The following is a 26269-nucleotide window of genomic DNA, read 5'->3' as shown; positions in this document are numbered from 1 at the left end:
GTTAGGGCTATATTTATTTAGACACAACTGTCTCCATGTTATCACTAAGCCATGTATAGATTAGCATGCAAATTCAGTATATTTTTTTTTATCTCAGTGACCGATCATTTAGCGCTGTATGTATAATTTATTGTGCAAGTGTCATTTAGATGAACCCGCTCTGTGCTAGGATGTGGAGTTGATGGGTTGCATATCAGTGCCCAAGTCTGGAGGTGAAATTAATGGCTGAGTAGAAACGTTGGTAGTGCATAGTATATAGGTAAAATAGATCTTTACAGTATTGTTTTTTTCTTGTTATTTGGGATTTGTCTTCTAGAAGCTATGTGCATATTTTTCATTTTATGCAAACTGTATTAAGACTTCCACAAATAGCACTAATGTTTCACATGCTGTAACATGCTGGGTTTTTTAAGACAGATTTAGGATATATATTTTTGCGTATGCAAAGATACTTCAATGGTTGACAGAAAATGTATTACATTAATACAGCAAGTCAAAGCGTGTCTGACCCACTCTGGATCTCATGAATAATTTGCACATATGTAATTTTTACTTGTCCAGAAAGCAATATGCCTATTCCCAATCTGTGCCTTTAGTTAATTGTCATTATTTAGGAGACTATTAAATTAATTGTAGAAAAAAAAAACACTCCATGCTTAGAGTGTACTATGGAAACCAAATCTTCAAAATAAAAAAAGATACTGCTGATAATTAACCCCTTCAGTACCAGGGCTTTTTAGTACCTCAAGCCCCAGAGCAATTTTGCCATTTTTGCGGTATGTTGGTTCAGCGATAATTCCCATTTTCCTGTGAATAGTGTACCCATGCAAACTATATATTGTTTTTTCAAGGAAAAGGGGGCCTTCTTTTGATACCATAGTTAGATGCATCTGTGCGATGCAGACCCCCGCTGCTGGCGGCACTTCCGCCCAGGCTTCTATGAAGGAGTGACGGCATTACATGAACTTCCGGTGCTCCACCATAGAAGCCCCAGCGGAAGTGCCGGCAGCAGCGGGGGTTGTCTGAGCGCAGACTTCCCCCGGCTGCCAGAGATGAGGATCCCCCGCAGCGCTGCAGGGGACCTGTATCCTCCTCTTTGGCAGCCGGTTTACGTCTGCATGATGCACGCAGACAACTTCTGCTGCTGCCATCACTTCTGCCAGGGCATTTATGATGGAGCGCCGGCATAGAAGCCCCGGCGGATGTGACGAGCAGCAGCAGATGTTGCCTTTGTGCATCGCGCAGACATAAACCGGCTACCCCCACTAGGCACCAGGGAGTCTGGGGATGTATTGGTAAGTCGGGGGGGTTGTCAGAGTAGCATATCGGGGGAGCAGAGTGCATATCTAAGGGGCATAAAGCATATCAGGAGGCCATAAAGCATATCTAGGGAGGCAGAGTGGCATATCTAGGGGGGACAGACCCTGCAGGGGATAGCCTGTCCTCCGTTGACCTTCTGGGTGATGTCAGGGAAGTCTTAAGTAATTGTGACTTTTTAGACAAAATCATACCATTAAAACATATGACATGCGTGAAGCATGGTATGCGTCAGACCTCTACCGTACTTGCATGACAGCACCTTCTAGCTAAAATGGTTAATTTACTGAAACAACATCATTAGAAAGCTGCTACTGGTAATCAAGAGAGGCCTGTTAACATTCAGTCCAGGGAGTGGAATGACTTTGAGTGGAAGACTTTTATCTGACATGCTGTAATGATACTGATGTAAGCAGGTTTTGGAGTCCAGCAGCCAGATCAGCAAGGTCTTCTGCCAGAAGTAACCACTTGTTACCCAGGTGGTTGAGCCCCTTAGCTTTGAGTGGCAATCGGGTGTTTAGCAGAGCTGAGAGGCTGGGACAAAATGCAGAAGCGTAGTCAGTAGGTAGGAGAAGGGAGCTTAGTCAGGCAGTCCAGAATCGATTAACAGGTAAGTAGAGATCAGAAGCAGGTTTGATATAACTCAGGCAGGATATAGAGGCAGGGAGTGTCTTATAGGCAGGGAGTGAAAGAGGCAAATACATTTGCAATGGGTTACTGTGAGAATTTAAAGAAACCCATCCGTTAAAGTACATGGCTGGCTGAGTCCAGAGTGAATTTCCCGGGCAATCATATTCTACTGGTCATCTTCATTTTTCATTGTGTCAGACTGTGGTTTTAGACACATGCTTATCCTTTTTAGTAGTTTTAAATTCAATTATGCTGGTGAGGACTTGTTCATTTATGCCCATCATTGAGTCACAAAAATATTAAGATTTGTTTCTTTGGGTCCTATAATGTATTCTATGAAGATCAAGGAAGATTGGATCTTTGAAGATGATTTAACATTTAACTTAATGTACCTTTTCCACTTGCTGGAAGGGGTGTAAATCTTTTATGGCTCTTATGAGTAGTGCAAGGTTGGTTATATAAGAAAGGAGGCTGTTACAAGGTCCAGTTGGTATAAAAGATCTTATCTCTTTTATTGTAATATTAGCATCTGATTGTTTTAAAAAGTTGCATTAATCCTTCACAGAGCTAAACCCATGATTCAATTTTTATTTCCTCTGCATAATTCTATTGCTATAAAATTATTACTATTATAACTCCTAACATTATTATTCTCAGATATTCACTTTTCCCCCCACAAGTTAACAGGAAGCTTCATTCTAATAAGAGGCATGCACATTGACTACATTTCGGTCGCCATCATTTATTTGTGTCGCTGCCATGTTGCAAATCATTTTATTAAAAATAATAAAGATGTTTCCTGAAAAAATATCTTTATATATTGCGTTTTGCACTTTACAGTACTATTAAACGTAGCACTTAAAGTAATATAGAATCCCAACCACACAGATATCATTGTGAATACCACTGTACGTTTAATGTACTGCAGCCAAAACACACTAGTACTCACATTACTAATTAAGCACTTGGAAAGAGAGTGCACAGTGAAATCTGTCAGAAGAGACATGGTGTGCAAAGATAAGACTTTAAATTATCCTACGCGGAATTAAGTGGGGAGGAAAAAACACATGAAAGTATCCCAGTGGGTATAACGCCCACTGCCCTCTTGCCAGCTGTTCCTACACTAGAGAATGGTTTGCTTGCATCTCATTCCATTGATGTTGGTATTTTCCTTTTAATGATTACTTTAGTCTTATATATTTGTAATAAACAAATACCATCTTGCTAAGACGCCTATGAACTGCACAGCACAGGGATCATTGATAAAACAAATTGGAATTACCGGAAATGTTCTGTATCATGTCTCCACACTGGTTTCTGTAAAGCCAGTTTGGATCATATCTACAATGACAGATAAGCCATCTGGAAGCACTCAAGATATGGGCTTTATGAAGTAATCAATAACGCTGATACAAATGAACAGACAGAGGTTTGGTGCTGTTCTTTCTCAAGAAACATTTTAAGATTTGATTAATTAATACAAGCACACTATTATCCTTGCTTATGTCATGGAATTAAGAATGACTGTATCATTTAGAGTTGGTCCTTTATGTTATATTCATGTGAAATGCGCATATTGTTGCTAAAAATATGTTTGAGTGAATTGTTCCTGCACCTTTTGCTTAAAAATGATTAACCACTTGTACATCGAACATGTAAAGTGTAATTAAAGGGCGGTTACAGAAGAAATGACATCATTATATTACAGGTAACAAAGGTTTTGATTTTACACTGGTAGGTTTTGATTTGCACAAACATTTATGTTATGCAAACCCTCTCTAATATGGGCTGATTGCATTAGTCCGCATCTGTAAGAACCAGACACAAGGTATAACTATATATATATATATTATTAAATATTATAAAAAATATAGGTTTTCAAAAGTGGTGACTATTGACATCCCTGATGGTAAAGCGGTGCAGCTAACCGAATGGAAAATATTCCGTTGCGGACATATGGAAATTGTGTGTAAGAGGCTGAAGGGGTTATAACATTAAAACACCAGGAGCAATCTATTTACGCCTATAGGTTTGTACTGAAAGAAAGTAGTATTATTAGCGGCTGAAAAGTTAGCGTTATTTTATAGGGGGCCATCTCGGCACCGACGATGTTCTGCGTATTTTGTGGTTGACCACAAGCTAGGAAGACAAACCAACCAATGAACATTTCCTTTTTTTTTTTACTTTTACCTGCATAGCATTAGAAATTGTGTTTATTATACACATATATTCTTCCTAGTAACTTAAGTATAGTCTTAATATTAATGATTTTTCCCTTTACTGTTGTCATTGTCAGGAAAGCCTTCATTTTATTAAGTTAACGGATATTTTAATATTTTTCCCATATGCATCCATCATAAAACTACCGTCCCAGTAACTATTCTCAATCATAGATTTTCTGCTGAAAATGCCATTAAGCTATTTCATTAGGACGTCCCTTAGTCAGTGACAAGGTGTAAAAGTTCATTGATTTTATTCCCTCGCCCCACTTTAACAGCTTCTTAGAGATGTATCAAAATAAGAAACGGCTGACAGGTGGTTCTGAATAAATGGATAGCCTGAGAAGATCATACTCAGTGTAAAGAATTATGATATGTGGTGGGTACAGAAAGGGACAAGAGGGATGAATCAAAGCCAAGTGAATTCATATTAAATTCCTTCTTTTCCAGGCAAGCTATAGTGAAATGCAAAAAGCTTGGAAAAAAATCTCGTGTGTTAAGGGTATTTTTTCTTTGCGAGTTTCAAACAAGCAGATAATGGCAATATATCGTATTGATGATTTGCCATCTTGTGGCTGTGTGCAAATCATCTATTGATCAGTCGTAAGGATACTTTTTTCCAGCTGTTTTATGGCAGATCAACAAATACACAATAAATGATCGCCGTTATAATTTATATATAAATCTTTACTGGTGTGCATTAACGAAATAGGTCATAATCTTATTCAGGCATCCTATAGATATTTCTCGGCATTTATGACCTTTTGCTTTTGAATGCCAATGCAGTTATCAAATTGGGATGGAAATTCTCAGCTTGTAATAAATGGTGGGATACTGTGAATGTCACAGCATTCAATCTTTCAGTATTTGTATTTTACTGGCATGATTGCACTGATCATTAAATTTTATAATGGACAAAGACACAGGTGACGCAGGTAACCCAGCTAACTAAAAGAGTCACTCAATAGGGGACATGGCTTAAATTTCTTAAGCAATAAGTCATTAGAATTCTAATTGAATGTGGGCACCAGAGCTTTTTAATATGGTTGTGAAGGCAACAATATTGCAAACACTTAAAATATAAGAATACGAAAGGTTCTGTTTTTTTTTTCTTTGTTACACAAGAATAAATATATAGGGGCTGCTTTTTTGGGGAAATCCAATGTGGTGAAGGATCTGGGGGTACTTTTTGATACCTGAATTTACACCAGTATGCAATCTCCCAGAGTTGCTGAAGCGGTCACCTTGTATTAAATAAGGAACTAGTGTACAGTATGAGAACATAATATTGTCTCTTTATACTTAGTAATAGTACTTGGTAATATTACATCTTGAGAATACAGTAGAGTTTTGGGAACCAGACAACAAATGAAAAAATAAATGCCGGAGACATAAAGATATCACTCAACATTTCCCCATGTAGTTTTTATGAAGAGGGTTAGCGTAAGCTTTTATCAAGATAAATTATTTTTGTAAGCTTACATGTACTTTCATATACATGATCGTCTGAACAATGCACTAATGAACTTTATCTATGGGTTATGTTTGTGTTTTTATAGTTTTAGACTTTTTTGCGCAGCTTTTTAGGTATATATAAGTCACTGTTATGTGTGATTTTGTGTAATTTTTTAATTGTTGTAATCTTTAAAGTACACTATACCAACAATAAATATAAAAGGACGTGCAAACCACAAAAAAAATCTAAATAATAAAACACAAGCCCAACTGATACTGTGAAATTGCGAGCCAACTAAAATTTAACCCCTTAATGACAAAGCCCGTAGATGTACGGGCTCAAAATGCATTGTTTTCAGTGGGTTTAGGGACTGCCCATTGTCCTTAAGGGGTTAATATGATCAGACTTTGCATTCTCAAATGCATGCAATCCAAAAACTCACTACCCAACCTTACGTAACATATATACACTTGCTTATTGTAAACTTAATAATATGCACTTACTTGATTATAAACAAAATGGGTTGAAACCGATTTTAGTTTCCAAACAGTTTGCTACAAAGTCCTACATCACACTGCAACTTAGGATGACTTGTGCCCCTGTCTCTGATTTATCAAGTGATGACATAAACGAAGGGCGCTCAAGCTGTATTTAACATGCCCATGATTCAGGTATCTTCTGGGTGTGTGTGGTGAACACCTTCAGAAGACATTGAAGGGGTTTACCCTCATCATATGGTAAACATTTAATATAGGGTTATGTCATCAGAAGGCTTCCCTGAGCACAGGTAAAAGAATACTGGTAGATTTTGCTGATTAAGTGAGCGCTTAATGGTCCAATACTGAAAATCTCTACTGGGTAGTACTAGAATTAGTCTTAATGGTCCCTTCGCAAGACCGTGGCACGCGGTCCCAAGTTACATATAATAACTGCATGACATGTCTGGGATGGTTCATTTGCCAGCTGTGGAACAACAATATATAAAGATAGGAAAAAATACAAGGTAAAACATGACATAGTCTAGATTGTAAACTTGCCAACATGGTATTATTTACTTAATGTATCGGTTTATCTTAGTCTGTAAATTCTAGTTTCGTCTTCTTCTTACCTTTCAAATGTATGCACTTGTTGGTGCTGTATACATAAAAGATAATAATAATTAATCATAGGGTATTTAAGAGAGCCAAAAAGGTAATGGTACCTTAAAAAGTGTGCATTAGATACTTGTGACCTAGCTAATCCGTAGAGTTTACTTATATTTATTAATAAATATATAATCTTGCCTGTCAGTGCTCTTTTGAAACGTCATTTCTGAAATCTGAATAGCTGAGAAATTGTCATAGAGGTGAAAATGTACAGCTCCCAGAATCAAGCTTAGTCTCTAATAACCATGGAAACCTCAAATACTTATGATTATAAAAAGATGCTTAAGTTCTTATTTTTTTTCTAGTTCCTCGAGTTTCTTTGTGTATATATTAAAAACATCACCCAAGCTGGCACTGACATGGTCTTTAATTTTACATATTGTTCACCGGTACACCTTAAATTTCAAGGTGTAGCTGCACGTAAAAGGAATATCTAGTATAGTGTTCAGTCATTAGTGTTCTAGGGGTACGCAGGAGGCTGTCAAATAGTGAAGTCACTGCAAGTGTTACTTCAAGTTGGAGTTCATACTCAGAATAGAAGAGCCACAGGTGAGTTAAGTTACATGTTATTCAGTAGATTGGCGTAGAGTACATGGCAGATGTTTAGTGCCACATACGTTTTTTGGCCCAGATATTTGTATATTCCAAACCAGTTGTTTAATTACTTCTTTTGTTTGAGGCTTGTCAGCTACAGATCATTCCTTAGTAACACAACCTATCATCACAGGAGTTCAGCTCAATAACTGTCACGCGCGCCGCTGTACCTACCTCTGACGCCAGGGCTGCCTCGCCTGGTCCCGACTCCTCCGTCGCTGCGGTTCCCGCCGTGCGCACACGGCGGTGTCGCGGTCCCGCATCTTCCACCTCTGCTGGGACCGCGTCTACTTGCCGTGGGCGCGTTGGTGCGTCTCCCTCGCGTACCGAAGGGGACGCGGGTATGACGCGGCGCAGGTCCGCATCGGGCGTACCGCTGCGTACACTGCGTACGCGGCGTACGCAATCTGCACAGCGTACGCAGTCTACGCAGCGTACGCAATCTATGCAGCGTACTCAGCCTGTGCAGCGTACGCGACGTACGCAACGTACGTAGCGTACGCTACACAGCTGTTTGCAATTACTCTCCTATTTAAACGCCACTTTTCTCTCCTGTCTTCACCCGTTCAAAGTGTAATACTTTTTGGGTGTGCTGATTGCGTTATATTATCTTGAATTCCTTGTGTACCGACCTTTGCCTGTTTTTTGACTACGATTCTCGCTACCTGCCTACGACCTCGGATCTGTTTACCCGTTTTGCTCCTATTCTGCCTGCCTCGACCTCGGATATGTTTGACCTCGCTGCCTGCCTTTGCCCTTTTGATTACGGACTGTATACTGGACTTCTCTACAGTGCTTATCTGCATAGTAGGATCCTTCCTCTCTCCCTGACCCCGTGACAGTTTTGAACGGGTCCTAACATGGATCCCGCGGATATGGCGCGGTTGCAAGCCCGCCAAGACCTACAGGACCAGCGTCTGGCGGCGCAGGCCACCCAGCTACAGTCCCTGGAACAGAAGGTGGATGCCATGACGGACTTGTTGCGTTCTTTGACGTCTCTCCCAACTGTGGGAACACCCCATCACAGAGACGCTCATCACGAGGACACAGGTGCTGTTGCCAGGCTTCCTCTGCCAGACAAATATTCTGGAGATCCGAAGGAATGCCGTGGCTTCCTTAATCAATGCATGCTCCACTTCCGAAACCACCCCCAGGCGTTCCAGACATCCTCCAAGAGGGTCTCGTTCATCATTTCGCTGCTCAAAGGTGATGCCTTACTGTGGGCTTCTCCCCTCGTGGAGCAAGATTCATATCTCCTCGAGGACTGCCCCGCTTTCATGGAAGCCGTACGGACTGTTTTCGATGCGCCAGGTCGTAAAGAAACAGCGGAGTCTTCACTGCTTGACATCCAACAAGGCCGCAAAACCTTGGCTCAGTATACGGTGGAATTCCGCACCCTGGCCCATGAAACCAACTGGGAAGAGGGCGCTCTCAAAGCAGCCTTCCGACGAGGCCTCAATGAGAAGATCAAAGACGCCCTCGTCTTCCATGATACCCCTGCGGATCTTGAGGATCTCATAGCCCTATGTCTCAGAGTGGATAAACGTATCCAAGAAAGGGCGAACGAACACTCCCGTGGGAAGAGACCAGTACCGCTCGCCTCCGGCTACACAAGGCCTTCGGCTGCCACATCTTCCTCCTTCGTGGTCGACGAACCCATGGAAATAGGGACAGTGCGCCACCTCACTGAGGCTGAAAAGAAACACAGACGGACACAGGGGCTCTGTCTATACTGCGGCCGAGCTGATCACCTGTTGTCCTCCTGTCCCAGCAAACCAGTAAAAGACAACGCTTAGGTTGCACCGGAGAAGGCAACCTAAGCACACGTCCTTTTTCTTCTCCTCCCACTACACGCCTGACGGTGCCCGTCTCCATCCGTTGGGAGGAACACGTTGTAGCCACCCGCGCATTCATAGATTCCGGGGCTGCGGGCATATTCATGGATCACCAGTGGGCGAAGGAGCAACACATACCGCTTCGTACCAAGACAGCTCCCTCCCTGGTCGCTTCCGTTGATGGCTCACTTCTGGGATCAGGACTCGTGACACAGGAAACCGTACCTCTGACCCTACTGGTAGGGGTAACCCACCAGGAACAGCTCACGTTTGAGATAATCAAGTCTCCTCATGCCCCTCTAATCTTGGGACATCCCTGGTTGCGACAGCACAACCCACACCTCGATTGGGTAAAAGGAGACATACTAGCGTGGAGCAACTACTGTCAAGAGTCCTGTGTCATGCCTTGTCGACGACTCAATCTCGTTCTCGAGATCACACCCACAGATCCCAAGACCATAGTACCTAGACACTACTGGGATTATCTGGATGTATTCTCCAAAAAAGATGCGGAGAGGCTACCACCACACCGTTCATACGATTGTGCTATCGATCTGTTGCCTGGAACCGATCCGCCACGGGGACGTACTTATCCCCTCTCCGAACCGGAGAACAAAGCTCTGGAACGATATATCCAAGAAAGCCTGGACAAAGGCTTCATTCGCCCATCCTCTTCTCCTGCTGGAGCTGGATTTTTCTTCGTGGCCAAGAAAGAAGGTTCCCTACGGCCATGCATCGATTATAGGGGGTTAAACCGTATCACCATAAAGAACCGGTACCCGCTTCCTCTCATCACGGAGATCTACGACCTCCTGAAAGGAGCCAAATACTTCACTAAGCTAGACCTCAGGGGTGCTTACAATCTGATCCGTATCAAGTCCGGGGATGAATGGAAAACGGCCTTCAACACCCGCTTCGGGCACTATGAATATAAAGTCATGCCCTTCGGGTTATGCAACGCTCCTGCAGTATTTCAGTCCTTCATAAATGACGTCTTCAGGGACATGCTCTTATCTCATGTCATCGTGTACTTGGACGATATTCTCATTTATTCTCCAACACTCGAGAAACATCGACACCACCTACGAGCTGTTCTACAAAGGCTAAGGGAGAACGGGTTGTATGCCAAGGCTGAAAAATGCATATTCGAGAAGACACGTCTGCCCTTCCTTGGCTATATCGTCTCCTCCGAAGGGCTTCACATGGATCCTGCCAAACTCGAGGCCATCACAGCCTGGCCCCTCCCTAGAACACTCAAAGCCGTCCAAAGGTTCCTGGGCTTTGCAAATTATTACAGGCGATTCATCAGAAACTACGCTACCATAGCAGCCCCTATTACCGCCTTGACGAAAAAAGGAGCCGATCCGTCTCAGTGGTCCACACACGCCCGACAGGCGTTCGAACGGCTAAAACAAGCCTTTGTCTCAGCTCCCCTGTTACGTCGGCCGGATCCTACCAAACAGTTTCTCCTGGAAGTAGATGCATCCGAAACCGGAGCAGGGGCTGTCCTATCGCAACGTCATGATCAAACCACAAAATATCATCCCTGTGCCTTCTTTTCTAAGGGTTTCTCCGCAGCCGAACGGAATTACGACGTCGGTAACCGTGAACTCCTAGCCATCAAAATGGCACTTGAGGAGTGGCGCCACCTTCTAGAGGGTACAGAACAACCCGTGATTATCCTAACAGACCACAAGAACCTGCTGTATATCGAGAACGCCAAGAGATTAAGCCCTCGACAAGCACGGTGGTCGCTATTTTTCAACCGGTTCAATTACTATATCACCTACAGACCAGGCTCCAAAAACATCAAAGCTGATGCCCTCTCTAGACAACACGATAACCACAGGGATCAGCACATCAACGAACCCATCATTCCATCCACACGTCTTGTTGCCAGTCTGTCCATACGCACGATGAGCAGGATCCGTATGTCCCAAAGGGCCATCCCGTCTTCTGAACGTCCTCCTCCGGGGCGTCTCTACGTTCCTCCCGGTCTTCGTACGGATGTTCTTCACTGGGGACATAAGTCCTTCCTCGCTGGTCATTCTGGGTCCCGGAAGACAGAATACCGCATCCGCAGGTCATTCTGGTGGCCATCACTCACCAGAGACGTCCGAACATATCTGGCCGCCTGTCACACCTGTGCATGCCAGAAGACCTCTCGGAGTCAACCTCAAGGTCTCCTGCATCCTCTTCCCGTTCCCACGGCTCCCTGGACACATGTGTCAATGGACTTCATCGTGGATCTCCCCAAATCACAGGGTAACACGACTGTCTTGGTGGTCGTCGACCGTTTTTCTAAGCAAGCTCATTTCGTCGCCTTACCACGCCTGCCATCCTCTTCACAGCTTGCCGATGTTTTTCTCAATCACATCGTCCGTCTTCACGGTCTTCCGCTCCACATGGTGTCCGATCGCGGTACACAATTCATATCCCGCTATTGGAGACACCTCTGCCAGAGGCTCGGAATACAGCTCCACTTATCGACTGCATATCATCCGCAGACCAATGGACAAACCGAAAAGACTAATCAAACACTTAAACAATATCTGCGAATGTTCAGCAACGACAGCCAGGACAATTGGTCGTCTCTCCTGCCGCTCGCAGAGATGACCTATAATGGCTCTCTGCATGAGTCCATTGGATGTACCCCGTTTTTTGCTGCCCTGGGCTATCACCCTGTCATACTGCCTCCTCCGTCTTCTCGTTCCTCCTCCATGGTACCGGCGGTAGACAAACGTGTATCTGACATGGACGCTCACTGGAAGAAACTCCGGGAGGTTCTCCTGAAAGCCCAACTTCGCTATAAACGCTTTGCTGATGCCAAGAGGACTCCACCTCCGGACTAAGTGGGCGACCGTGTCTGGTTATCTACGCGACACATCCGTTTGCGGCAACCTTCCCGGACCCTGGGGCCTCGTTTTATTGGGCCTTTCCGCGTTCGTGCCAAGCTCAACGACGTGACGGTGTCCCTTGCCTTGCCACCTACCATGCGGATTCCGCGGTCCTTCCATGTCTCCCTGCTGAAACCCTATGTATCCAATCAGTTTACCGTTCCATTCAAGCCTCCAGCCCCGCTTGCCGTCCATGGTCATGAGGAATACGTCGTCGACAGAATCCTTGATTCACGTAGGGTTCGTAACGGCCTTCAGTATCTCGTGGCTTGGAAGGGGTACGGTCCTGAGGAACGGACGTGGGTGCCCGCTCGCTTCGTTCATGCTCCCCTTCGTGTCGCTCGGTTTCATGCGCTCCACCCTCTTCGTCCGGCTCCGTCTCGCTCGGGACGCGCTCCTGGAGGGGGGGGTACTGTCACGCGCGCCGCTGTACCTACCTCTGACGCCAGGGCTGCCTCGCCTGGTCCCGACTCCTCCGTCGCTGCGGTTCCCGCCGTGCGCACACGGCGGTGTCGCGGTCCCGCATCTTCCACCTCTGCTGGGACCGCGTCTACTTGCCGTGGGCGCGTTGGTGCGTCTCCCTCGCGTACCGAAGGGGACGCGGGTATGACGCGGCGCAGGTCCGCATCGGGCGTACCGCTGCGTACACTGCGTACGCGGCGTACGCAATCTGCGCAGCGTACGCAGTCTACGCAGCGTACGCAATCTATGCAGCGTACTCAGCCTGTGCAGCGTACGCGACGTACGCAACGTACGTAGCGTACGCTACACAGCTGTTTGCAATTACTCTCCTATTTAAACGCCACTTTTCTCTCCTGTCTTCACCCGTTCAAAGTGTAATACTTTTTGGGTGTGCTGATTGCGTTATATTATCTTGAATTCCTTGTGTACCGACCTTTGCCTGTTTTTTGACTACGATTCTCGCTACCTGCCTACGACCTCGGATCTGTTTACCCGTTTTGCTCCTATTCTGCCTGCCTCGACCTCGGATACGTTTGACCTCGCTGCCTGCCTTTGCCCTTTTGATTACGGACTGTATACTGGACTTCTCTACAGTGCTTATCTGCATAGTAGGATCCTTCCTCTCTCCCTGACCCCGTGACAATAACACGGAATTGTTAAAAACGATCTGTGTGAATGTATAAAGATGTTTCATTGTTTCTCTGGTTTTAATGAAAGAAGGATCATTTTAATGTATTTGCTGACAAAGGATAGATCCGGCTAACCTCTATGTAGTAGTGCAAACAAGAATTGATGAAATCCATTTAGATGTATAACTCTAGCTTTGCATGGTGGCTTAATGCATATCAAATTATTTGAAATACCCAGTTGCCTAATTCTTCTGCTTCTTTTAAAATGTTTAATACATCTGATGGGACCCCCATACTTAGCCGGAATCCTACTTTACCAAACGCCAGACATAAAAAGGTTGTGCAATTGACCTTAAATTCAATAGGGATCAATGTCCTGTTTTATAACCTCATACACTCTGGTTTCATGTATTCTGGCTTATGTCTTACTTGTATATGTTCCCACTTCATATCCAGTCCAGACAGGAAAGGTAGCAGAGGTGCCTCTTCATCCTCATATGATGATGCTGTGATTGCCACATACACATATGGAGCTGTGCTGGAACAGCATTGCTTCTTCCCTTAACCGGTTTCCATCATCATGGCCAATGTTTACTAGTCTAATTTATCCAGCCTTTATGTGTTCCTTCTCAATGACCTAATAAGTAGACACGTGCAAATGGGCCAAGAATGATTCAGTTTTGGTACAACAAATTCACTTTCCTCCCGCTTCGTTACGGATGAAAATTCGGGAGCCATTTTAGATTCAAATTTGTTGTCCGGCCGCCACATTTACTTTGACTTTCACTCTCTTGCGCTCTCATTTTCGTCCCGTCTCTCACATGGGGTTGAGGAAGACAAGGAAGAAGAAGTGTTCAGCAGAGAAGGTTGGGAGACATTCAGAGAGTGTGTGAGTGGAAATGAAAGAACAGGGTGAATTTCGGACGACAATTCAGAGCTTTGTGCTTAGTTTTCGTCCTTTGGTGGAGGAGTCTGAACCAGTTTAGGAGAAAGTTATGAAACCGAGTGCACAAATCTATTAACAAGTATTATGGTATGACTACACTGAGCATTATTTGACAGTTCTTTTAACATGGAGTACTGTGGTCATATTAATTATGTATTTGTCATTTGAAAGATTTTTTGAGTACAGAAAATTATCGATTTGCATAAAAAAAATGTTAATGTCACAAGGTGCTGTAACTATGCACATTGTGTTCATGAGACATTCAAAGGATCTGTGAAATCTGGAAATCTGTATATGGGGCTTGTATCATGATGACTAGTGTTTTTTGCTTGCACTCATGTTTGTCTTGGTGGTCATATGAAGTTAGTGCAGTTTTATATCATCTGTATATGGTGTCCTAACATATTTTGTCGATTGTGGAGTTTTATTCATCTACAAAGTACAGTGGAAAAGGTATCAAGATATCACTGAATATGCAGCTGTTTTTTTTAATTATTATTTTATCAACCATAATTGTAATAATCATTGCGTGCACTGACAGAAAAATATAAAATGTATACATTTTAACGTATTAATTGTGAAAAAGAGATAACCAAATCTCACTTCTGATCATTGTTCAAGGATAAGTTTCTTGTTTCTAGGAAACAAAAAAGCCAGCAGTTTATTCTCTTCGCAAAACACACATCATAAATGCTAGCACAGCTTCATTTTGCTTTATTTTTTTAACACTTTGGAATTCAGTTTATTAGCATCAATGTACCCAATCTTAATGTGTCCAATAGCTACAAATTAAAAAAAAACAGAAAAACAAATGGACAAGACATTTGTAATGCTTTATAAAATCTGGTTGTGGCATTCAATTCATTATGCAACAGTCAATGTGCAGAACTAAAAAAAATGACATTTTAAACAAGACCTATCATAGTAGTCTGTCTGGTTGCAGAAATACTGGAAAATATGTTCTTTTTCTGACTTGCTTTGAATAAATTTTAAGTATAGTTTTGCTCCTGTAGCATACTTTGTCTTTGTGAATGAGGCTTGTAATGAGATTTTGGAGCAATTTAGTTCAGTTCAGACTGGATTCTGTGTATTTTGAACGATGTATTGGAAAAAATGCAGTGGATTATATTATATTGGATTATATTATATGTATGTGTGATACATAAAACCAATAAAATACAATAAGGATATTAACATTTGGAATGACTACACATTCAGAACTAGGCTGACTTCCTTTCCATCACCCATGCAGGCCTGGTTTTCATCTACTGTAGTTGTGTGTGTTACCGTCAAATCCATACAGAATGGGGTCACATATATTTGGCACATGTTTTATACTGAAATGCAATGTTTTTGCACCAACCTCAGGATCCTAGACTTAGCAAGTAGATTGCCAGAGGAAAACAGGTTGGAAAAAACACATTAAAATAAGTCTCACAGTGGCACAATGCTTAGATCTAGAACAAACTAAAATCCTTACTTTATGGTAAAGAAGTCACAAAGTCTCTACAGAGAAGGCAAGTCACAACAGAGTATTAGTGGTAATATTTTATTAACACACCTGGAAACGCCCCAAATTTCACCTGTAAGCTCCAAGTAGCAGCTAGTGTCTTGGAGGCAGTCCTGAAATGTTAAGGTGCCAACTACTCTTGGGGCAGCTGAAGAAATGTTCCTGCGCCAGCCCCCACAGAAGAGTCGCTTACCACTCGACTCCTCTACCTAGATTTAATTCATCCTGGCTCCCATATCGAGAGGGAAGATTAGATCTCCATGTAGCATCCAGGAGAGGTGCCACCAATTACCATGATTGATCACATAAAAAGGTTTATATGTCTTAATGAATTATTGTGCCTCTATATTGATATATATATATATATATATATATATATATATATATTTATATATTTTTACTTAGTTAATTTGTTATAACAGAATGTAAAAAGGACTAGTTGTTAAATCCGAATAAATATGTAAAACCACATAAAACAGTCCTTTCTCAATCTGCATATGAGCTTTTAGCATCTTGACGAAAGGGTTTGTAGCTTAAACTCCTGATGATTGGGTTACGTTAGAAGTGTAAATAGAGTTTTGACTTCACAAAGTAGGCTTGTATAAAGATTTTGTTTGAAAGTAAAATGGACACATTTCTTATGCAGCATCAAGAGACTATGGAAGCTGTCTGATCAGGGCAATGAAATCTCTCCTGATAATGAATGTCCTTGATTCAGTTTGCCAGTCTTTCAAGCAAACCACTATGTAATATTGCTGGGCCGTAAGCTTGTCTAAAAGGTAATCCACTAAATTTATTGCAGTCTGCGAAAGAATGGAGAGAGCATTAATTCACTGTTTTTACTAGATTGTTCAGTCTGTATGGACATATTATCCAAGAACATTGTTTTTTTCCCCCCATTTGGTTCTATAGATTTAAAGGTGACATAGTGTATAGAAAAGATAGGATTCTTCAAGCTAAATGCTTGTAATTTGTACATTTTAAACCCTGAAACCGTATGCCAATAAAAGTATATATGTATATATGCATTGTACATATTTAATTATGAAAGCAAGGCAAAATAAGTATATTTTATATAAGTAACAAGTCCAAACTAGTCCATGCATGCAACATATTTAATTTTAAAAATACGTTGTTTTTTTGTCAGATGTGAAAAATGCTGTAAAGTAAGAATGCTTTTAAAAATAGACATGTTAATATTTTATCATTTAACAAAATGTAAGTTACCAGTAGCAAACAAATCTAAATCAAATAAATATTTGATATACAGCAGTATTCTTATCATAGTTCTGTGGATTTAGGCAGCCTAAGTGGCTTCTCTCTCTTTATGTAATCTCAGACAGACGTGAGGTGATTTTAACATAGATCTTACTGTGTTAAAATCTTATACTCGTACCTGGGAACTTCTGGGCTTTCCCTTGCGCGACCCAGCTAGGACTGCCCGCTGACATCAGGGAGAGGTCTGGCTCACATGTTAGCGCATGCTTTTCTAGTTGTATAATACATTTGCTTCTGTAAATATAGTCTTGTGTGCACTGATGGATGGATGGATAGATGATAAATAGATGAGGTGCATTCTCCTAAACCATGTAATAGGCAACAGAGAGCTCTACTGAATACTCTATGATGAGTTTTGTGAAAAGTTTATAATGTGTTCTGTGTAACAATTTAATCCTGTTATAAACTCTTAATCTCATTAAAAAAGAACACAAAATAGAAAGAAGCTGCCAAACATTTAATGTTACAGCTTGTTCTGTTATTCAGCAAAGCCGTAAATTACTTAAGAGCTTTCAATATGCTCAAGGCTCAAACACACACTCAGTGTAATAACAATACTTAAAGGTACATCACCCCTATTTAGGAGGTTGTGTGTATGTATGTGTGTATGTGCATAATGGGGCACAGATAAAGCTCATGGAAGGGCATTATCATTCTTAGGTATGCTTCTGGTTTGCCCCAAGACTGTGAAACTCACTACTGAGTGCTTGCCTCACTTTGCACCAGAAAGTTCTGTTGAGCCCAATTTTCCTTCCACTCTGTGACCCCTTGACAAGTATTATCTACTTTGACGTGGGTATACTAAAAATTATGTAATTTCATAACTTGTGTGTGTGCTATTTGTCAAGCAAATGCCACTATTCTAACTGGCTAAATAAACTGCTTGTAAATTATATTCATATAATTGTCATACCATGATTGGTATTTTCTGATTTGCACGTAATGGTGTGTAAAATTAATAGACCCAGTTTTTTTTTTTGGATTTTTAGTGCACTTTATTAATGGTTATTTACAAATGTTACATGTAGAGTGGTCTGTATTACTGGCAGTACACATTATTTTTGCATAATATGCATATTGATTTATCACACAGAAAGGAGAACCCTTTATTCCAAATGTAAAAATGTGTTCAGGCATTTACAAACTGCATATTATTTATTTTCATATGGTCGGTTATCATACGTGAAATCATTTTTACATGAATCAGTGGTACATTAAGACAAATTTAACAGAAAATGAATTCTAAACTTTTATACCTGATAATATTATACTGCCTTGAAAAACTTAAAACCATGCATCCAGGGGATGACTAGCAGCTTTTAAACGTGTCAAACAAGTCCTGGAACCCCCGTTTACTTTATAAAACACACAAGGCAGACTGCAGCATATTTTCCTTCAGTGTTCTCACTTGACAATCAGAGTAGCAGCAACACAATGTGAAAATGAGAATAACTCTGCCCCCCTAAGTGAGAGGCAATAGTATGTAGGAAGATGTTTCACAGAATGACATATTCACAGACCTCTGTCTCTGGTCACTGTCACACTATAGGTATAAATATGGTAAATGAAACCAGGCCATGGCATACTAAACACAAAATGTTATTGGTGTTGAGTGAATTGAGGAACCCAGTGGCTGGTGTATAGCAGGGTGGTATATTAACAATTTGGGGCAACAGAAAGTGCTATCACACAGATGTGTTATGTGGGGTCTGTAACTAGTGGTATATTGGTTGTGATATTTCCAGAAACTGTGTTTGTTCTGCAGAACATGTGTGTCAACCAATGTTATCTACTATTTTAACTGGAGCTGCTATGGATAATAACAATCAAATACCGTATTTGCTCGATTATAAGATGAGGTTTTTTCCAGAGCAAATGCTCTGAAAAATACCCCTCGTCTTATAATCGGAGTCGTCTTATAATCAGACCTCAAATATGTCTTACTATGAGACTAAGATCCAGATCCCCCGCAGCGATGCAGGGGACCTGGATCCTCCTGTGTTATGCACGCCCCCCCCCAACTTACCGGTGCTTCTGAGTCCCCGGACTAAGCACTGGGGACTCAGATGCAGGGGACCCGGATCCTCCTGTGTTATGCCCCCCAACTTACCGGTGCTTCTGAGTCCCCGGTGCTTAGTCCGGGCAGCGTGTAGAGCTCTACGCGATTCGCGTAGACAACTTCCGCTCAAGCGTGTAGAGCTCGACACGCTGCCCGGACTTAGCACCGGGGGACTCAGAAGCACCGGTAAGTTTGGAGGAGGGAGGGAGTGTTAAATGAGGGCATAAGGCATTTCTGGAGGCAGAGTGCTCTGTGAAATGCCTTTTAACCCCCTTAATGCCACTCTGCCTCCAGAAATGCCTTTTAACCCTCTATACGCCACTCTGCCTCCTGAAATGCTTTCTACCTCCCTATATGCCTCTCATCCCCATAATATGCCTCTTAACCCCCTAAATGCCAGAGTGGCATATAGGGGTATAAGGCAATTCTGAAGGCAGAGTGGCACATAGGGGGTCAAAAGGCATATCATGGTGCACAGTGGCATTTAGAGGGTTAAAAGGCATATCATGGGGCACAGTGGCATTTAGAGGGTTAAAAGGCATATCATGGGGTACAAGGCATTTCTGGGGCAGAGTGGCAAGCCTGGGGGCAGATGTGCATAACTGGGGGGGGCAGGTTGAAGAAAAAGGAAATAAAAACAAAATATTTTTCTCAATCATAGCTTTTATTAACAAACAATTGTTCACATAGTTTACATGAATTAACATTTACTGGTAACACTTTTTTCCTATAGGGTCGTCTTATATTTAAGCTTTTTCCTTTTTTCATAAATTAATATTCAGATTTTGGGGGGTCGTCTTATAATCAGGGTCGTCTTATAATCGAGCAAATACGGTATATGTGAGATTGCATTTTACATACAGCTTTACATTTAAACTCAGGGTTCTCCCCTAGGCCCTAGAATTACCTTTCTGTAATATTTTCTCAGTGCATTAAAGGGTCATTATAATGCAAAAATATGTAAATAAACAACAAAAAATATTTATTAAATTGTATAACAGAGCCAGCCCTTGCATGGGCCAGTGGCTCCATGAGACCTAGATGGCAATTTGCAGCCCCAAAGGTATGTTTCTTCAGGAACAGAGAAGCGTTTCTGCATCTCTCTTGCTCAACAAATCTACAGTATCTATATTATTCTGGCCTCTCTGGGCACTTCCATAAAAGAGCAGAGCCATGGGGACAGCCTCTCCCCCGTTTGTCCAATTGAGGTAGAGGGTGTGCATAAAAGCTCCCCCTTTTTGTAGAAGTGCACCCAGAGGGGAGGTTCACAGAATATCAGACAAGGAAAGAAGACATGGGGAGAAGCTGATGAAGAAAGAAGAACAAGAAGAGCCAAGCGAAGAAGCAGAGCTGCAGGAAAATCGACAGGGACACAGAAGTAGTTGGTGGAGAAGGCAGGAAGACGTGAGAGAGAGCATGTGAGTGAGAGTGTGATAGAATATTTCTGTGGTGTATCACAGGGAAATTCTGCCATCTTAAAAGCATTTGTAGATCTACTGTGGTTTGGTAGGTAGACAGGATGTCTTTATCATCCAGGTCTGTTTCTAGGCTTTGTGGACTAAACAGATCCAACCAGAGCTGCACTATGTAGAATGCATATTTTTTTAAAACAAGTAATATGTAAAACACTGCATAAGTTGATCTATACAAATAAATGGTTATATTAGGTAACTGGTACGTTGGAAGGGGAGTCAGAATTTATTAATCATTAAATAACATAATGGATGTGAGTGTGGTTTTAGTTGGAGGGGCAGCATTAACTCCTTGGGCCAGCCCTGTTGTGAAACTATAAGTCTTCTTGTAAATACGTAAGTTACATAAACAGTAGGCAAAAGGTAGTTGTGCTCTTTAGCCACCCATTTTAATGTATCTAAATCTAGCAAAAGTGGTCATTTCAAATGGGAAATTCTTATTTATATTTCCTTATGGCTTTTGTTGGGTAGTATCCAAGATCGCTGCTTCCCTCAAAACTGTCCCTTACCTGCCTTAAAAAAACAAATCAAGCACCTTCATAAAAAATGGTACATAACATACAAATATTTATATGAGACACAATGATATTAAGGTACTGTAAAAAAAAAAAGTACTGTTTTTAAAAATAACCTTTCCCTTTGAGAATATTGTTACATATTCCCAATCTTATCATTTCTGTCCACTTCTTGTTCTCTTTTTTAACATTAACACAAGCAAATACCTTTTTGTAAGTACTCCAGGAGTGAATTTTCTGTGTGTTAGCTTGTGGAAATGTCAAGCTGTTTTTGCTGTAGAAGTGTGGCTACCTTGAATACAGGGAGCAGATGGTCTACACATGCTTTATGATTTCAGAATTTGGCTTGGATTACTACTGCGGAATACCACTTTTACACCTTCTCATCGGGTGTCTTCTACACTGGATGTTTAGCTCTAATTGTAAAATATCATGTGGTTATATGTGATTAGCACTTAGCCACATTTGCTATTTGCTTTTAGATTGACGGCTTCTGTCAAAAGGATTTTTTTCCGAAAAATAATCTCTTTGTGGGTTTATAATAAAGATTATACACCTACTTCTTCATGTTATCAATGTTTTGAATCTCTTGTATAGCTTAAAGAACTATGTATAGAGTCTACTGCGCATACACACACCATACAGAAACATTATAGTGCATTGATATATACTTGACATGGGCCAATAATTGCTCTAAGTGGGCAACAAGTTTTAAAATGATGATTATCTCATTGATGAGTTATTCTAATTTTATCACACTTTCATTTATACTTGGGTTAACAGCTCACATAGACAGTATATGGCTGCAGACACATTCACAGCAAAATCAAACTGCAGATTTCCGTTTCTGTAGAGTTCTTTCCAATCATTACCTGCAAATGTTGTATATTATACTTTTTATATGCTCTTAATTAGTGCTTTTTGTTTTAAATATAAATTTTATCTTAAATAACCATTTAAGCAAAATCCTCATGGAATATGATTTATTACAGCAAGTAAACCATGCCTACAAAAAACTTACCATGTGATATTGACCATGCTATGAATGGTAATTGACAGAAAAATGTATACGCAGTGAACATAAAATAACATTGGAAAATCTGCTGGCCTTTTCCTCAATAACCTATTTGAAACATTTCACTGCATTGTTAGGGAAAATCATTGGTAAGTAATACGATAATAATTCATGCTTTCCAGACGTAAAGTGTTATTTAGAGAACAATTGATTTTTTTCTAACTTAAAAGAAAATGTACTGGCACTCATGGAGGATTTGTATTCTATTTCTGTAATACAGAAACTTTGTATTGTTCTTCCCCAAAATGAACTTTATTTATGAACCAGTATACCTTTTTTTTATTTGCTATAAACGCATCGCATTTGAAAATATGTAGGCCATTAAAAACTGTAAACTTGATTTGTAATGAAATTCTATTAGAATTTTGCTTGGAGAAAGGATTAAATTGCATATACAATACAAACTTTGTAACATACTCAGACCAAGATAAAGCATACCATATCATACCATACTATTTGATAATGAATAGAAATACTTGGTTCTAGTATTGGAATTTTAAAAAACAAAACAAAAAAAACATGTAGGTATATAGACTTTCCGGTTATACAAAGCCATACGGTTTGTTAGATATGTGATTTTGTTGAAAAATTAGGATTAGATTAGCATTCAGACATAAATTCTCTAAATTTAGAATTCTCTAAAGTCATTTTTCTCTGATAGAAGAATAAATGCCTCTGAGCATAGGTAATAAAGATTTGTGAAAGGTTAAAACTGCCTTGTGTGTGTCCTGTAACCTTCGTGTTAGACTGGAGTTAGTTACAAGTGAATTGATCGCATAGCCTTGTCTGCCTCTATTGCCCCTAACTTGTGTTATTTGCTTTTTATTCTAAATAAATATTGGAGAAACTGCAATCTGCTTAGTGACGCTTGAAAATCTGTATTTCCAAAATGCTTAAATTTATACTAGAAAGTGACAAGAAAAGCATAACCATGAATATTGAATCTTAAGAATCAAAAGTATTAAGTTATGTATTCACTCGAATAAGCTTTAAAATAGTGAGCACCAGTTGTTAAATACGATTCATATGGACTATATTCCTAACTAATCTGTTGGTAAATCTTCCAAAAAGAATTAATTGGCTTTTTGTTTTTTTTTAAAAATGTTTAGTGAGTATAATAAGTGCCAATGTTATGACTCCATCCTTCAGATGTAAAATCTTTTAACTGGTCATCAAAATTCCAAATGAAACCGATTCACCAAACGAGCTCATAATGTGCTTCGAGAAGTCCTTCATTCTCATTGCGATCTTGAACTTTCTAGACTAATAAAGCCGACCACTGTTTAATGTAACATTTCGAATGCTAGTTTTACTTTAATACTATCTTCTTAACAAAAAAACATCTTTCAGTTTTATGAGCTGTTTTATTTGATTCATTGAAAGGAATCATTCTGATCTAGGCAAAATATTTTCTTTGCAAAGGAACCTTGACTGCAGGATACAACCTTCGCACAGTGTATGTAGTGTAGGATAAGAATTGAGAAGGCAATAATTGACAAGATTGGTGTGGCTCTAGGTGGGAGTGGGTGCGATAGTAGGCAAGAGTGGTTGTGGTCGGATGCATGGCTGGAGTGGAGGTCTGCTCTCCAACAGCACAGACCTCAATACATTTTACAGCTCCCTGGGATAGTCAAGGGAGATCATAAGAGCTCCCCAAATGGCCCATAATCTCCTCTGCCTGCAAAAGCAGAGCGATAAGCCAGCTATCCAAGACAGCAGGACTGTGCCTGAAAATTGAAGCTGTTCTTCAGAAACTGGGACTTTTGGGCGATATGCTTTTTTTTTTCTTCCTTTTTTGATGTGTACCTTAAAACATATTATACAAACTTGTGTTTTGTTCTGTTTTAAATTTAAAACAATTGAAAAAATAAAATAACCCTAACACATTTGTTCAGATTGTTTGAAAAGCTATAATTAAAGTTCTGAATAACCCAATGTTCCAAATTTACATTTTGACCCCACAATAAAATGTGACGTTTCCTGTACAATGAAAAAGTTACCCATGGCAATTATTTTTCTGTATTTTTTTTCTTATTATTTCTGCTGTTCTCCTTGCCACAGAGGAAGGATGTTTTAGTCTATAATCTGTGGATGACCTCGCTATCAGCTAAGTGTAGAAACCAAAAAGTAATTAGGTTTCTGGCAGGATTCTTCTACATAGATTTATGTTTAATTTTTGTTTAGAAGAACATGATTCTATAAAGAGCAGCACTGGAATGATTTAATTTAAAGTAGTTAAATATAAGCTCAGTGACAGTTCTGTACATTATAAAATCATTATTATTATAATTATTATTATTATTGATTTTGGGAAATCAAATAATACGGATCAGATTTGTTGTCATTTGACCAAGATGATGGCACGATGTCTCAGGTTGTATTCAACTTTTTGAAATGATTAAATAGGTTTTAGTGCGGCCAATTTCCACTACTGATTTTGAACAGCTTTTTAAAATTGTTGTTTTAAAACACTATCATGACACAGGCTTTGATCCAGATGATAGAGAAAAAATACATTTTATCTAATTAATAGTATAAAATAAAGAATAAGTACATGTTAGTACAAGTGTTATGTATATGAGACCTTGCCAAAAGAAGAGTTATAGAAGCAAAGGAGTGTAAGTATGTAATGCCATATAACACATTTTTTTTGTTTTATAGACATCATAGAAAGTAGGGAAATAAATTATTATTGCTGCTTTTGTGGTTATGTGAACTATGCTTCCACATTAGAGTTCAGCCCTTTACAAAACAACATGGACCTGGACCGGTAAGACTGGGGGACACAGGGTGACCATGTTTTATGTTTGGAAATCAGGTACAATGTAGCTTGTGGCTTCAATTTAAGAGAGCACACAGTCACACTGACTAATGCACTACCCAAACTGCAGCATGCCCCTCAACATTCCAGATGTCCTAACTGGGTCATGTGTTTCTGGTGTGGCAAGGAATTACTTTAAAAACAATCATAAAAAAATATGATAACCTCAACCCATCCTAATGATAACATGTTACCCCACAACTCCCCCATTTTAAGAGGAACAGCCCCAGTTTTCAGGCACTGTGCCGTAGTCATGCCAAGTTTCCCCACTGTGCTGCTTGAACTCCTTCCACTTAAGACCTAGGAACCGTGTCACCTCTACCAACTCCTCTATCAAAGAACCGCTACACTGCCATACATGATACTGGTGGTGACACCCTGTTCATAGGCCCATGTACTTTCCACTTTCTAGTGCGTCATTGCTTCAGAAAATACTGGTGGTTCTAAATTGACGTAATGCAACATTGATTCTAAAATTCCATCGGTACTGTAGGTTTTCTGTTTCATCTCATTTGAGGACAGTTGGTTCTTGTTCACTGGTTTGAGAACCACTGATCTAAAATTCACAGATGAAAAAATCCATCTGTGTATAGTACATGGTGCCAACATGTGCACACATACATATATCTCCACTTTGAGCATGCCATTGGAAGGTTTTGAAAAGCAGGTGTCTCAAAAATAAGCATTAGGTCACCAAGGCCAGGAAAGAATAAAGCCATGAAATATACCTATTATGTTTTTATGCAAATCCATCTAAATTGGTAGCAGTTTTGCACATAATCTTATATATCACAGCCATAACGTGTTTTTAAAACTGATCTCCAACTTTCTATAATTTTACAAACTTTATATACCTATTGCAGACCTGGATACAGTCCTTACAAGATTACATACCAGACAAAATTTCAGGTGTCCAAATGGGGAGACCTGTGTTGTGGAGTGTGGCAAGAGGTGGGAAAGGGTTGAGACAGTCTTTTAGAAGTGGGTCTGGTGGGATATGGCCACCCGCTAGCTTTACCACAATAGCTACCCTGCGATCAGGAAAACCGGGAGTGGATATCAGTGGATCTCTCCAACAGGGTAATGCTCCCCCCAATGCTTGCAAAAGTAGGACAGTAGGATAGCTATCTGGGACATCCTTCACCTTGTTGCAGTATATTAGAGGATTCACAGAATGGTTGTTCACTTACACATTAAGGCGAACAATATACTTCCATTTGCACGAATCGCAGAATAATCAGATAAGCCATTCGCGACAAACTCCAATCTTTGACAGCCATAACCATTCCATGATTTTTTTTTAGCATATCCCAGCTTAAACAGAAGCAGCTCAGTTAAATTCTTTAAAACAGTCACTTGTGTTAATGCAAAGATTTATTGAAATCTGAGTCTGTTTGCAGTCCTCTATG

At 40.6% G+C, this 26269-nt stretch overlaps 1 protein-coding gene and 1 long non-coding RNA gene across 4 annotated transcripts in view; one reads left to right on the top strand and one right to left on the bottom strand.

The window, feature by feature from the left end:
• The window catches only part of IMMP2L (inner mitochondrial membrane peptidase subunit 2), a 444195-nt gene that overhangs the window by 153986 nt on the left and 263940 nt on the right, over positions 1-26269 (top strand). The window lies entirely within an intron of this gene.
• On the bottom strand, positions 7695-12894 carry LOC128492238 (uncharacterized). The gene is made up of 3 exons (XR_008354074.1): positions 12836-12894; positions 7775-7822; positions 7695-7737 (listed from the first exon to the last, which is right to left on the bottom strand). It is a non-coding gene; the product is annotated as an uncharacterized LOC128492238 (long non-coding RNA).

This window comes from Spea bombifrons, chromosome 4, assembly GCF_027358695.1.
Source record: "Spea bombifrons isolate aSpeBom1 chromosome 4, aSpeBom1.2.pri, whole genome shotgun sequence".
In the NCBI taxonomy this organism is placed as follows: Eukaryota; Metazoa; Chordata; class Amphibia; order Anura; family Pelobatidae; genus Spea; species Spea bombifrons.
The sequence above is the reverse complement of the archived record's forward strand: the minus strand, read 5'-3'. Positions and strand labels throughout refer to the sequence as shown.